The 15,607-nt window shown below is 37.0% G+C and overlaps 1 long non-coding RNA gene across 3 annotated transcripts in view; it reads right to left on the minus strand.

Annotated features, from left to right (window-relative positions):
* Positions 1–4,902: 4,902 nt before the first annotated feature.
* The window catches only part of LOC129960254 (uncharacterized), a 39,957-nt gene continuing 29,252 nt past the window's right edge, over positions 4,903–15,607 (minus strand). For 2 of the 3 annotated variants that reach the window (XR_008783565.1, XR_008783563.1), the window contains one exon: positions 4,903–5,091. This is a non-coding gene — a long non-coding RNA (uncharacterized LOC129960254). Of the gene's footprint in view, positions 5,092–8,298; positions 8,368–15,607 lie in introns of all 3 variants that reach the window. The other variant, XR_008783564.1, reaches the window with a different exon arrangement.

The raw sequence follows: 15,607 nt of genomic DNA on the forward strand, positions 1-15,607 counted from the left end.
TGATACCATACATCATTCTGCTTTGAGAATTAGCTTAGGAGCATTTCGCACCTCGCCTGTGAATAGTCTGTATGTTCTCTGCCATCATCTACCACTAAGTTTACGGCGTGAAAAATTATCTGCCCAATATTATCTTCGAGCACTGTCTGTTCCGAAGCATCCGGTGTGTTCTTTGATATTTCCAGTTAGTCTTCGGAGACTTTATAATGCTCGTCGCTCTCACGCACTTCCATTCTGCGAGAGAGTTAAACTGCTCCTTCGTGATTATGGACTTCATGATAAGGTAATCCAGACTTCCGATCCATTTTCCTTTCCTCCCTGGAATATTCCTCAGTTTTCATTTTTAAATCCCTTCTCTGGTTTTGAGAAGCAGAGTACTGCCCCTATTGTCTACCAGAATCTGTTTCATTCTCATCGCTGTCAGTATTCAGATTATTTAAAAATATTTACGGATGGTTCGAAATCAGAAGGCCATGTTGGTTGCGGTATTGTTTTTGATACCGACATATTTAGTTACCGTCTAGATTCATCTCTATCTGTTTTATCTGCTGAATTATTAGCCATCTTTTATGCTCTTCAGAGGATTTCCCTTTCCTCTGATCGTAAATTTTGTATCTATACTGACAGCATGAGTTCATTGACAATGTTTTCCAACTGTAATAATCAGATTCACCCGGTTGCCCTGGAAATTCTTGATCTTCTAAGAACTTTAAAAAACAGGGAATTTAAGATATTATTTTGCTGGATTCCGAGTCATGTCGGAATCACTGGTAATGAGCAGGCGGATAACGCAGCAAAGAGTGCATCTTTGCTTGCACAGCGAGACATCCCGTTCTGTGATGCTAAAAATATTTTTCAACGTCGTCTGTACTCACTCTGGCAGGAATCATGGAATAATCATATCAATAACAAACTTTATGTCATAAAACCTATCATTTCATCCTGGCCTTGTTTACCAGTGCGAGAGATAGACGTCAAATTGTCTAGACTCCGCATTGGTCATACTCGTTATACACATAAACACCTTTTATTCGGCGATCGAGCTCCTTTCTGCTCTAGATGCCAAGTGATTTTAACCGTTCTTCATCTTTTAATAGAGTGTCCTAATTTTAATCATCATCGTTTACGGTTTTTCTGTACTTCAACAGTGGACATGCAAATGCTCGTGGGGGAACGTCCCCACAAAAACCTTTTTAAATTTTTAAAAGAAATTGGCTTTTACAATTTTATTTGACATTTTAATTTGTTACCAATTTTTACAATGTTTGTAGATATGACCTTGCAATTTTTTAATCAGTTTTTAATTCTACAGAACCTTGCATAAAAACCACCTTATATATTTTAACCATACGACTGGCGCAGTATAGTCAAATTTGGCTCTTGCGCCACTAAATCCCACTATCCATCCATCCATCCATCCCAAGACGACTGGTAATTACAGAAAACAAAATAAACCTTGGTGGAATGCCGATTGTCAGCAGGCTTATAAGAGACAAAGGAAGGCTTGGAATATATTCCGCAGACGTGCCTCTACCGAAATGTGTATTATTATTATTAAAAAAAAAAAACTAATGCGGAATTTAGAAGAATTCAAAGACTTAGCCGCAGAGCGTCATGGCAGAAGTTTGTTTCCGGCATAACATCAACTATATCTATCAAAAAAACTTACAAAACTGTATAAAATTTTAAAAAATCTCTGGTGTCTCTCAATTTAATAGTGTTTCTTTTTTAGTTGATAAAGGTAGAACAATACCCACCTTAAAGGACATTACAAATACCATCGTCTCGTCTTTAGCTCATACATGTAGCAGCAAAAATTATCCCCTTACGATTTTGGAGAACACAAAGAAAGCAGAAAAACAAAAATTACATTTTAATTCTAAAATTAACCTGACCTATAATTGTGATTTTAGTCTACGGGAATTTCAGACAAGCCACTCAAAGATGCATGAATCTGCACCTGGTCCAGATAATATCACCTATACCATGATCAAACATCTAACAATAGAGTCACAGAAGTATCTGTTGCATCTGTACAACCATATTTGGCAAGAACACCACTTTCCTACAATTTGGCAACAGGCTGTAATTATACCTCCATTAAAACCAGGCAAAGATCAGACAAATCCCATCTAACTAACGTCCAATAACTTTGACAAGTTGTCTTTGTAAGTTACTGGAAAGAATAATAAATAACAGATTAATTTATTACTTGGAAGACAATAAATTGCTCCACCCATCCCAGAGTGGATTTAGAAAAGGTCGTTGCACTATCGATAATCTTTTGGCTCTTGAAACTGATATTCGCCTCTCTTTCCTACGGAGAAAACATTTAGTTGCCGTCTTTTTTTGATATAGAAAAAGCATACGACAGAACTAGGAGGTATGGCATTTTAAAAGACCTGCATGATCTCGGATTAAGAGGAAATCTTCCCATTTTTATAAAAAACTTTTTGAAACTCAAGAAAATTTCAGATCAGAGTAGAAACAAAGCTTTCTGATAAAAAAAAAAAAAAAAAAAAAAAATCAGGGGGTGGAGAATGTTTCCCAGGGTAGTGTTTTAATCGTAACCCTTTTCAACATAAAAATAAATAACATTTGAAAACAACTATCCCCTTTTGTAAAAGGATCATTATATGTTGACGACCTGTGCAGGAATAAATATGAATTTTATCCAAAGACAATTGCAGATTGCAGTATTACTCAATAGAGTAACAATAATGGCTTTACTATTTCTACATCGAAAACCGCTTATGTATATTTCTGTCATAAACGCAGTATCCATTTTGACCCTGAACTAAAATTAAATGGAGAAAATATATCATTTGTCAATGAAATTTGGTTTTTTAGGTGTTATCTTTGAAAAAAAGCTCACCTTCCTGCTTCACATACAGCAGTTACGGAAAAAAAGGTGAAAGATCTCTAAATATTCTGAAAGCATTAACGACAACAGCTTGGGGGAATCTCCATGCTTAAGATTTACAAAGCTATGGTACTTACTCTCTAAGCTCGATTATGACTCTGCCAGGAAAAGTATTTTGCAAAAACTGGACCCAATTCACTACACAGTTCTTCGTTTATTAGTAGGAGCTTTCAGGACTTCACCCATTAAAAGCCTGTATGTTGATAGTTTTGAGCCTGCCCTTGAATTTAGATGGCAATGGCTTTCTCTGAACTATTATTTTATGATTAAATCGAATACGAATAATCCATTTCATGGTTTTAAATTGCGCCCATTCTTGATTCGATTAGCCGAAGCCAGGAAATCATTCATTCCTGTATTTCATAAGAGAGTACATAATATTCTTGCAGATTAAAATCTATATTTAAAGGTAACCCTTCAACCGAAAAATGAGTTCCCTCCTAGGAAAATTCCTGTTTTCATTAATTAAACCCTTTCACAAGCTTTACCGAATCTGACACATCGGATATCACCTATCAACAAATCTTTGTTGAACACAGGCAGCCTTATGATGGCTAATAGCGTATCTTTTTCAGTTATTTTCCCAGCTAATGTGTTTTCTTTTTAAATTAATTCTCTCTGACCAGTGTTCACAGCAGAGATACCTGCTATTTTATATGCACTTGGAAAAATTTCTGATAGTCTGCAAAAGCATTTCATCATTTACAGACTTCCTTAGTGTATTAGTCTCTTGAATCCTTTCATCCTCAGTCTCATTATCATTCCATGGTTTTAAATGTTTTTGATATTTTAACTAAACTAGCATCCCAAGATTTTAATGTTTTATTATGCTGGGTACCATCCCATGTTGTGATTGTGGGCAACGAAAGAGCAGACAAGGCTGCCAAATTGGCGACTGCCACAAAGAATACCACTACACCTTTGACAGATTTGAAAAAGCTTGATTCTTATATTAAAATATTTCTTTTAAACAAATGGCAAAGAGTGGGATATTGAAAGCGAAAACAATCCTCATGGAGTTAAACCTATTGTCGAACTTTGGCCTTCACAAATTAATAAAAAAGCGGATACAGTTCTAGCTAGATTACGAGTGGGTCACACATCGTCATCTGCTGTTAGGAGAACAAGCTCCAATGCGTTCTCGGTGCAACTGCACTATGTCTGCCAAACATATACTTTCTGAAGGCCCAAATTTTTATACATAGCGTTTACATTTTTTTTTAAACTAATAATATTGCTTTATCTACTTCACTTGGAAAAACTCCACATGATAACCTCTTACCCTTTCTAAAATCAATTGGTTTTTATTCACATATTTAGTCTATTCTCCTTTCTTTTTTGAACATTATCTACTATTATTTTTTTATTCCACACTGTTTCCTATGCTAATGAATTTCGAAATTTTAACTTAAAAGAATTTTACCCAGTCTGGGGCAGCATGGCCAAATCTATGGTCCTTGTGCCAAACTAAACTACGCTGAGTATTTAACAATTAATACTAGAATAAATAGAAAGAGCGAAATTCTAAAAATTAATGAAAAACATTCTTTCGCCCTATTTAATGCCTTTTCAGTCCTTTATGGGAGTAGAAAATATGAATCCAATTGTATTAATTTTCTTTTCCCCATTTCATTTCTCACCAATTCGACTTTCTCCAGGGTATAGCAAGATTTTTTTTTTTTTTTTTTTGCTGAATCTGAATCATAACAGAAGAAAGAGGAAAATTAGTATTTTAAAGATTAAAGATATGAAATAAAATGAAATGTAATGAAAAGTACCTGTGGACTGGATATGGAGCAATAGAATTGAGATTGTTTCATAGAAAAGAAATATGCTATAAAATGATATATAAAAATTTTTCTCAACATTTCTGATTTCAATAACTATATGCTTGCATTTTTAACATATATGGTAAGAATAAAATAACGCGAACAAGTTAAACACCAGAAAGCTAATGGTTAGAAAAATAATGACACATATATATTAAAAACATTTAATAAACAGGTATACAGGCAATTCAATCCTGCCAATTAACATATACATGCAAAACCATAGAACTTACTACAAGGTATTCATGAAAAAAAATTAAGTATGAGCAGCTAAGATGATATGCACTTCTACTTGCTTTTGCAGTAAGGATAATCTGATGAGAAGACAATGCTTGGAATCTGGTGAATAAAAAAAATCCTACATTATTAAGCGAATATTTATATAGATACATTACAAATTATTCCAAAATTGATAGAAAAATGCAAAAAAGGATGGGATGATAGTTTTCAGGTAAAAGGACTCGATTAATTTGCAGATTTTTTTATGCAAATTCTAGAGAAATTTGATTTTTTAACCCTCTGCCATCTTGAATTTCCTATGATATTAAAATTCCATCTATGATTAGAAATCATTTTTACTCAAAGTCAACACTAAAGTGTATAAAAAAACTATGTATCTGAATTATTTTCTTAAGTTACATAGAATTACATTTATAGTACGTTCAATAATCACGGTCAATCAAACACAGTATACTGTAATTAATCAAAAAGGAGTAAATATTTGCTCACTTTCTGAAAACTTTAAACACACAATTTTTGTATTCATAATATTAGTTTCATAATTAAAATTTATTAAGTGGAGTTATTTTCAAAGTAATAAATTTTTTTAAACTACAATTATAATTATTGTAAATATTAAAATAAATCTAATTAAATTGCTATTTTTAATTATAAAGTTGTCGTTATCTCTTACTGTACTTATTTTTTAATCCAATTAGAATTCGTTTTAAAAGATCACAATTCGAATTTATAGATTTAATTGTGGTCCCACCAGTTTAAAAATGTCTAAGTTCAACAGCACAATTTCTTCTGAGCTAAATTTCAAGATATTTTATTAATTTTAAGACATCACCAGTGTATAACCACACAGGGTACAGTGCATTAAATAATTTTAGATGTATCTAAAAACGATGATTAGCATGGTTGCTCTTAGTTTCTACCAAACATTTTTTTTTTTTTTTTTTGCAACAGTAGTTGATACAAAAACTTTGTAATTTAAAATTGTCTTGCAACAACAGTAATCTCACAAGATTATATATAATCAAAATCACTTCTACTTTTGAAATTAAAGAGTGTAAACAGCCATTAATTTAATATGAAAAAAATTTATTGCAGAATTTCCTTTTCTCATTCTTCTTGTATTGTTAATCATTTCAGATTTCAAATATTGATTCCCAGTTACTGACATTGAATTAACTATAAATTTTAATACATATGTTGCATTTCGAAATTTGACTTTTTATATATAAATTTGTTATTACTACTTTTTTACGTGAATTGCATTTTTCCCACCATTCGAGTGGTGCAGCACAGCCAGATTTGGCTTTTGTGCCAAAAAAAAACCCTAAATAACATGACCTAACCTTGAATTAACTATACTGAATATTGATAGATTCCCAAAGTACAGTTCATCAGTCTTTTATTAAATAGTTCGCAAAAATATTTTAAAGCGTTCATTCAGATGATATGTTGTAATAAACAAAACCTTAAAAAATACCTATGAACATTCAAATTACTTAAAAATCCTGAGAGTTCCTTTCAAGTGTTTATATTATATATACTGGGTGATTTATATAAAAAGTATTCCTGTTTGGAACACTTTGGCGAGAGAATCAGTCGATGTAACGTGGAGGATATACATTTCAGGCCATGAGAAATTGATTGGTGCAATAAAAAAATAGTTTTAAAAAGTCCGATAGTCGAAATGTGGCACTGCGATCGGTTTAAGGTAATGAATATGAAACATGACACCAACAATAAAGGACAGAAAACGAGGTATCTGTAATAAACTCCATTATTGCATTACTAACGCAGAAATTTCGCTAGCTAGATAAAAATTCCAATATTCAACACTGCTGGCTGCACTGGATAACATAACAGATAAAAAGCTGGGCGTACAGTTTCCGAACATTCTTAGGCCACGATGATGGTTCTCTCTTTACCAGAGCGTACGTTGTTACAAAAGTTATTCCACCAAAACAGCAATAATGCTGTCAAAGCGCTTCACTTATACCGAGGGCAGAAATCTTTGCGTACGGGTCCCAATAACACCTTGCACTCTGCGGCGAATGGTCAAACGTTTCAAAGAATCAGGCAACTTGGCTGTTAAAGTAGGCCGTGGACGTAAAACACGGATACCCCAGGTGATTGAAGATGTCGCAACCTCTGTCGTTGAGCAAGCTAATTTGAACTTGTAGGAATATTTGAGCTCTCGCATTCTAGTAGGGGCATCTAGTGCTCGCGCCGATCAAGGCAACTGAAGTTGCCATACATTACAGTTTGGAGGTACATGCGAAAAGCACTTGAAGCCTATCCTTATAAGATCCGTCGCTTGCAAGAGTTAAAACCAACCGATAACGATGTGCGTGAAACGTTTGCTTTAACTTTCTTGGACGGATGGAGATGGAACAGAAGTGGCCGTGAAACATCCTACGGACCGATGAGGCTCACTTTCACATGTGCGGAACAGTGAACACACAAAACTGCAGTATCTGGTCCACTGCGAATGCTCACTGCATGTTACTGTTTGGATCGGCTTCACTGCGACCTTTTTGATTGGGGCATTTTTCTTTGAGGAAATCACTACGCAGGAACCAACAACCTGTTCCGTACCCGCAACACGTTATCGAGATATATTGCTAACTTCTGCCATTCCAGAACTCCAGAAGTGTGGATGCTTCACTGTAACAATATTCCAACAAAACGGTGGTACTTCTCCTTCTCACATAGTAAGTGTGGTTCAACAATTGATGTGACGTCATTTTACTGAGGATCGCATTATCAGTCGTACATTTCCTACAAGATGGCCTCCACGTTCACCTGATCTGTGATTTTTGGCTTTAGGGTTACCTCAATTTTATCGAGGAAACATAGGAAGTCTGTCGGATTTGAAAAACCCGATCAGCTACATGCCACTATGAGTCATATTATAACACGATATAACATGTTAGCTCTGAAGCAATGTGGGCACATTGAAAACCACCAGTGAAACTTTCGTCAACTGTTTTTGCTGTCTTCCGTTTGTTACTATCATTGAAATTTCTGTCGTAACGAAAGTTTTTGTTGTGTATTAAAGTTTATTGCATTTTTACCTCGTAATCTGATCTTTATTGTTGGTGTCATGTTTTATATTCATTACCTTGAACCGATCGCAGAGTTACATTTCACCTAGAGACCCTTTTTGAAATATTTTTTTAGTTGCACCAATCGATTTCCTATTGCCTGAAATGTATTATGCTCCAAATATGAAGACGTTACATCGACTGGTTCTCTTGCCAGGGCGTCCCAAACAGGGATACTTTAATTTGAATCACTATATATACATACACAAGGTAATCGCTGAAGTCCTTTCAAATTCAAAACAGCGTCTTGCACAGCCATGGAAATAACGTGTGCCTACAGTAAAGTGAATAAACTGAATTTATTGAGACAGTTTACAGCGACCCTAGCGAAAAAAATGAGGATATTACAAAATAAAGGAGATCAACCAAAAGGTCAAATCCGGAAAAAAAAAAAAAAAAATGCACGCTATATCGTAATAAATGCACAGGAAAAAATTTCATGGAGTTCTGTAAAATTGGTGAAGATATTTGTGGTTAATATTATGAAAGTTCCGTGATTAAAAAAGGGTTCGTCCCAAATTTGAAAAATGTATTCTTCGACATTATCCTACAATTTTTCGAGTTAAGCAACAGCGAAGTGAAATTTAAGCAACGACGAAAGTAAACAAAGCGTATAATCGACGGCTGAGCAAGCTGGCCCTTGACAGCATAGCGCAGCCAAGGGAATGAGCACATCGACATAATTGATCGAATACAAATGTGTATTATGGACGATGGTGGCAAGACAAATGTATTAATAATCAAAAAATACATTCCCTTGCAGCGAACAAAGCGTATAATTCATCAGTGACCTTGGCTTCCAAAAGCGATTCTATTAGCAAAGGGTTGCTTAATACTGCTATGATTTTTATTCATGGTCCAAAAGGGAAAATAAATCTTAGTTACGTCTTTGATTCAGTTTCAGAAAATAACTACTTAACGTTGAAGGCAGCAGATATGTTAGGATTAAATAAAATAAAAGCAAACTCCACTGTACAAGGTCTAAATAATTCTCTTTCAAGAATTAATCATTTTGCAAAGGCTGTTCGAACTTGGATGATAATTTCACTTGAATGCTGACTTTTTCCTTACTCCAGAGATAACAAAAATACATCCTTCAAAAAAGATAAATATTTCGGAACTTACAGTTCCGACAGGTTGTGTTCTTGTGGATAAAGATTTTAATCAACCTTCAGAAATTTCTTACTTGTTAGGAAATAAACTCTTTTTTGCTACTTTTTTTGGTCCAAAACAAATAAAATTGCCTAACTGTAACTTCAGATAAGTAAAATCTAAATATGGATTTATTGTCGCAGGATCGTATAATGATTAATCTTGCTATCCAAACCATTGTTTCCTTTCAAAGGGTTTAAGTAACTTAGATGACACCCTAAGCTCTTTTTGGGAAACAAAGTATTTCTGATGAGCAAACTAAATTAACGATGAACTTTCATACCGCGAAGATCAATGGGAAAGAACGCACATTAGGAAACCTTGTGGTAGATATTCTGTTTTGCTACCATTCAAACAAAATATTTTAAGAAAATGTAAATTTAGGGGATTCTAAAATCATTGCGTCTAAACGCCTTGATCAACTCTGGAGACCTCTGCAACATGATAAATTAAAAGTTCTTTACACAAAATTTATCAAATATCTCCCTTAATGATGTTTTGTATAAAAGAGGTACAATTCAAGAAGGCTTATTTTCTATAATGCTTCATGTGCGTAAACATCGTTATTTCTTTAGCTGTGACACATACCACATGTTTAGACAAATTAAAATAAATCCCAACAGGGACATTTTAGAAAATCCTTTGGAAAAATTGTCCCAATTAACCAGTTCAAATTTATAAATTGAAAATGGTCACTTATGGAACAACAACCGCATGTTACCTGTCTACGCGAGTTCTAAAGCAACTTGCAGTGGATGAGAAAGACAACTTTCCCATTGCTGCTAATGTTGTTCTGCAAGATGTTTACTTGGATGATGTCTTAATTGGATGCTCCAGTCTCCATGAACTTGAACTATTAAAAATTGAACTTATTCTTCTTTTTAAAAGTGCAGAAATGAGCTTGCACAAATGGTGTTTCTCACATGCAAACAGTGAGTTTCCTGACTTAAATTTCGATCAGTTATCTGAAAAAACTGTAAAAACTTTAGGTTTTGTGGAATAGTTCCTCAGGCACCTTTTGTCTCAAAGTATCTCTTCCTACCAATTCGATCTTCACGAAGAGCGATGTCCTCTCTCAGATCGCATGCCTATTTGACCCTCTCTGTCTTTTAGGACCTGTAATAAGTAAAGCCGAATTCTTCATGCAAAAATTATGGCTACTTAAATTAGATTGGCATGAGAAACTACCTATAGCCGTTTACAACGAATGGACTTCAATTGTCCAATCTTTACCTGATTTAGAAAAACTTAAAATCCCAAGATTTGTCCTATTAGAGCTTCCTGTAAGAATCACGCTTCTTGTATTCGGCGACGTTTCGGAAAAGGGATTTGCAGCTGTAGTATATGTTTCTGTTCAAGCAAAAAATGGTAACAAAAACTATCACCTTCTATGTAGCAAATCAAGGGTAGCATCGCTCAAAACTCTATCCATTTCCCGGTTGGAGCTTTCGGCCTGCCTCTTGCTGCCCAAGCTAGTAAACAAAGTTGTGGCTGCAATCAAGACTGATCTTCCGGAAATAACCTTGTATTCTGATTCCACAATTGCCTTAATTTGGATAAGGTTTTCACCTCACCTTCTCAAGACATTTATCACTAACAGAGTGGCCAAAATGCAAGAACTAACTAAAAACTGTTTGTGGCAATATATATCGTTTGAAAATTATCCAACTGACCTCCTTTCCAGAGGTTTGAATGCCCCTCAGGGGCTCACCTACTATAGGTGAGTACGGGTGTCCCAATCCCGAGGCACCCAGGGATCTTTACTCCCTTTAGGTTTACTCTCCTCTGCGCCTTCTGCTGTCGCCTTTGTTTTTTCTTTCCCTCGAGGGTAGGCGAGGGAGCTCTCCATGAGAAGCTGTTGCCGCTCTGTTTGCTTCCTGCTTCTCATGGACAGCAAATACCCCCACGTGTTTGCCGTGCGTGGCGACCCATTAGACGGGCGGTGCACTGTGGTCCCCGGTGTATCAATCGGCCGGTAGCTAGCAACCTGAGTTACTAGTCTGCCAGGGATCAAGCGAAGGGGTTACTCCTTGGGCTTGGCGTTAAGGGTGGTCACTGTCCCCGGGGGTAACTCCGAGCGTATAGGTTCCGGCTAGCGCTAGGGTAAGCGCCGAGGCTGGGATTGGCCAGAGCCGGTGGCTGCCTTCCCTTGTTGGACTCCATGGTGGGTGGTGCCGTCGGGGCCCGAAGCCCCATCAATATCGTATGGGCAAAAAAAACCATTCTCCCTTCAGTGGGCGTCAAATGTTACCGAATCAAATGCAAACCATTTCACATTTCGATACATTTTTTACCATTAAAAGAGTTTCCGATTCCAAAGATACTTTTCACTCGGTATCACCATTTCTTGTACAAAAAGCCATAGTAGCAACCGTCGGTGATGTTGCAGGTATACGTAAACTGCGTTCTGGGGACTTGCTTATAGAAGTTAATTCTAAGAAGCAAGCGCAGCAAATAACCAAACTAAAAGCATTAGCTACAATACCAGTTACTGTTTCCCCTCACTCTTCCTTAAATTATTCAAAAGGTGTCATAACCTGTGGAGAGCTGTACAATGTTTCTCTGGAAGAAATATCTAAAGGATTTCAACAGCAAGGAGTTACTCATGTACGCCGCATAACCATTCGGCGGGATGGGCAACTCATTAATACAAAACATCTCATCCTCACTTTCCATTCGCCTAAACTGCCTGAATTTGTAAAAGCCGGATATCTGAAATTACCTGTTAGAGCATATATACCCAATCCCTTAAGATGTTTCCAATGTCAACGTTTCGGCCACTCCAAAGCTAATTGCCGCGGGACAGTAACTTGTGCCCGATGTGCTGAAAAAGGTCATGAAAGCCAGGAGTGCACTGCGCCAGAAAAGTGCGTCAATTGTGGTGAAGATCATGCTTCCTTTTCGAGACTTTGCAAACGTTGGACTCTCGAGAAACAAATAACCACTCTTAAGTTCAAAGAAAACATTACATATCCTGAAGCTAGACGTAAAATACTAGCTCAAACACCTACGCCTGGTTTAACCTATGCTTCTGTGGTACAGAAACAGTTTTGTGTAAACTGTTCTTGTCCGAATTGTGTAAAATCTGCCACACACACAAAAACACTTGAAAAATCAACTGATTCAGAAACAGAGCATTCCACAAACAATGAAATTGAATTATCGAAACTTGACAAACCTAAAAGAAATAAAACAAAATCTGGAAAGCATTTGAAATTACAACTCTCAAAACGCGGTCTTTCTCCACAGGATATTAGAACAAAACTTAGAAAATCAACCTTGCGCAATTCGGTTGCTTTGGGACTCGCAAATCAAGGTGCAGTCCACAAAGACCTAACGTCCATTTTTGGTGGCACATCCAAAAATGTAGACCTAATCGCACTTCATCCATCTGAAGAAGAGGATGAAGAACTTAAAATGAGTTGCGATGCTTCGCAACTTCTCAACACTGTTCCTAATCCTTTATTTGAAGCAAAAGTTACTTAATGGGTACCTTCGTTTCATGGAATTGTCGTGGCCTTCGGTCCAAATTGAATGACATTAAGACCATCCTTAACAACTTTCATCCTATCTGTTTTGGTGTTCAGGAGACCTTCTTGACACCTAATATCCCCATCAAAATACGCGGTTATAACTGTGCTCGTAAAGATGCAGAAACAGCATCTCATCCTTCTGGTGGAGTTTGTATTTTCACGTCGAATTTATATCCGAGTACACCTCTCCTATTACACACTTCTCTGCAGGCTGTGGCTGTTCAGGTTCATACACGAATTTTGGTCACAGTCTGCTACATTTACTTACCGCCTCATGATGTCATTCGTCAGCAAGATCTTGATAACCTTGTGGACCAACTTCCTTCTCCATTTATTATACTTGGAGATTTTAACGGCCATAGTACGTTGTGGGGTTCGGAAAGTACAAATTCTCGTGGGCAACAGATAGAACAGTTTATTTCTAACAATTGTCTCTGTTTGCTCAATAATGATGAGAAGACGTACTTCCATGAACCCACACGTAGCTTCCATAGCCTTGATCTAGCCATGTGCTCTCCTGAACTCTTGCCGGTATTGAACTTTGCAGTTAGCAAAGATCTACATAATAGTGACCATTTCCCTATTATTGTCTCCCATGCTGATAGCGGCGGTGCGACTCTCTGTCCTCCGCGTTTTCTATTCCAGCGGGCAGACTGGGATACTTTCACTCAATTGGCAGATATCACAGAGACCATGGTCAGTACTTTCGACATTACGGAAGCAATGCAACTTGTTATTGACACCATATTAAACGCCGCAAATGCCACCATTCCAAAGACCTCCCCACGTCTCAGAAAATTTCGCAGACCGTGGTGGAATGAGGCTTGTCGCGACAGCCACAAGCAGCAGAAAAAACTATGGAACATCTTTCGGAGGTACCCGACAACTGAAAATCTCATTGCTTTTAAAAGAGCCAAAGCGCTAGCTCGTCGCATTCGTCGTCAGAGTCAGAGGGATTCCTGGATTAAATTCGTATCGTCTATTACATCTTCGACCTCTAGCAAACAGTTGTGGAAAAAAGTAAAGGCTGCTAATGGTATTTATTGTGAATCTTCCATTCCTGTTTTAAATACAGGAAGTGGGATACATTCTGCTCCATTAGAAGTAGCCAATATCCTGGGCCAAGCATTTGCACAAGTTTCCGCAATAGATTCTTATGGTCCTGAGTTTCTGGCGATTAAGAATCCCGCGGAACGGTTGCCTCTGCATTTTAATGACCGTCGCAAGTTTTCATACAACTGTAAATTTAAAATGTTTGAACTCGTAAAGGCCTTATCTAAATCTCATGACACCAGTCCAGGACCAGATGGGATTACATACAACATGCTCCGTCATTTGAATACCACTTCCCTTTCCAACCTGTTATTATTATTTAACAGAATCTGGACCGAGCAGAAGTACCCTTCACAATGGCGCGAAGCTATTGTTATCCCAATCCTAAAACCCGGCAAAGAACCATCCAATCCTATGAACTACCGACCAATAGCTTTGACGAGCTGTCTCTGTAAAACCTTAGAACGTATGGTCAATGCTCGTTTGATTTTCGAATTAGAAAAACAAGGATGTATCTCTCAGTTGCAGAGTGGTTTCCGTAGGGGACGGTCTACTGTTGACAACCTCGTCCTTCTGGAAACGCAAATCATCAATGCATTTGTGAGGCGAAATCACCTTGTATCTATTTTTTTTGATATAGAGAAAGCGTACGACCGTACGTGGCGTCACGGCATACTCTCAACGCTTTTTAAATATGGTTTTAGAGGAAATTTACCGATATTTTTAAAAAACTTTTTATCTTGTCGAACGTTTAAAGTTCGCATTGGTAACGTCTATTCAAATGATTTTATTCAAACTGAAGGTGTCCCGCAGGGTAGCATTCTTAGTGTTACTCTTTTTATTGTCCATTTTAGCCAAATAATTAATGTTTTACCTCCATCTATTCAAGGCACATTATACGTGGATGATCTCCAGATCTCTTGCCAAGGGAGCAATATGCACCTGATAGAGCGACAACTGCAGGTTGCTGTAAACAAACTTGTAAATTGGTGCAATGAAAATGGACATACGATTTCTCCAGAGAAAAGTAAATGCGTCCATTTTTGTAGGAAACGGGGTATTCATTTAGATCCCAAAGTTCAGATTCATAGTGCTACCATCCCTGTGGTAAATGAAATAAAGTTTTTGGGGATAATATTTGACCGTAAGCTCACTTTCCTTCCGCATGTCCTACATTTGCGGAAGAGGTGTGATAGGTCATTAAATATTCTCAAGGTACTGTCCAGAACCACTTGGGGAGCAGATCGAACTTCCTTGCTTAGAATTTATCAAGCAGTGACTTTATCCCGTATAGATTACGGAAGTATGGTGTATGGCTCTGCTCGTCCTACGGTTTTACGTAGACTTGATACCATACATCATTCTGCTTTGAGAATTAGCTTAGGAGCATTTCGCACCTCGCCTGTGAATAGTCTGTATGTTCTCTGCCATCATCTACCACTAAGTTTACGGCGTGAAAAATTATCTGCCCAATATTATCTTCGAGCACTGTCTGTTCCGAAGCATCCTGTGTGTTCTTTGACATTTCCGGTTAGTCTTCGGAGACTTTATAATGCTCGTCGCTCTCACGTACTTACATTCTGCGAGAGAGTTAAACTGCTCCTTCATGATTATGGACTTCATGATAAGGTAATCCAGACATACGATCCATTTTCCTTTCCTCCCTGGAATATTCCTCAGTTTTCATTTTTAAATCCCTTCTCTGGTTTTGAGAAGCAGAGTACTTCCCCTATTGTTTATCAGAATCTGTTTTATTCTCATTGCTGCCAGTATTCA

The sequence above is a fragment of the Argiope bruennichi genome, chromosome X2, assembly GCF_947563725.1.
Source record: "Argiope bruennichi chromosome X2, qqArgBrue1.1, whole genome shotgun sequence".
Lineage (NCBI taxonomy): Eukaryota > Metazoa > Arthropoda > Arachnida > Araneae > Araneidae > Argiope > Argiope bruennichi.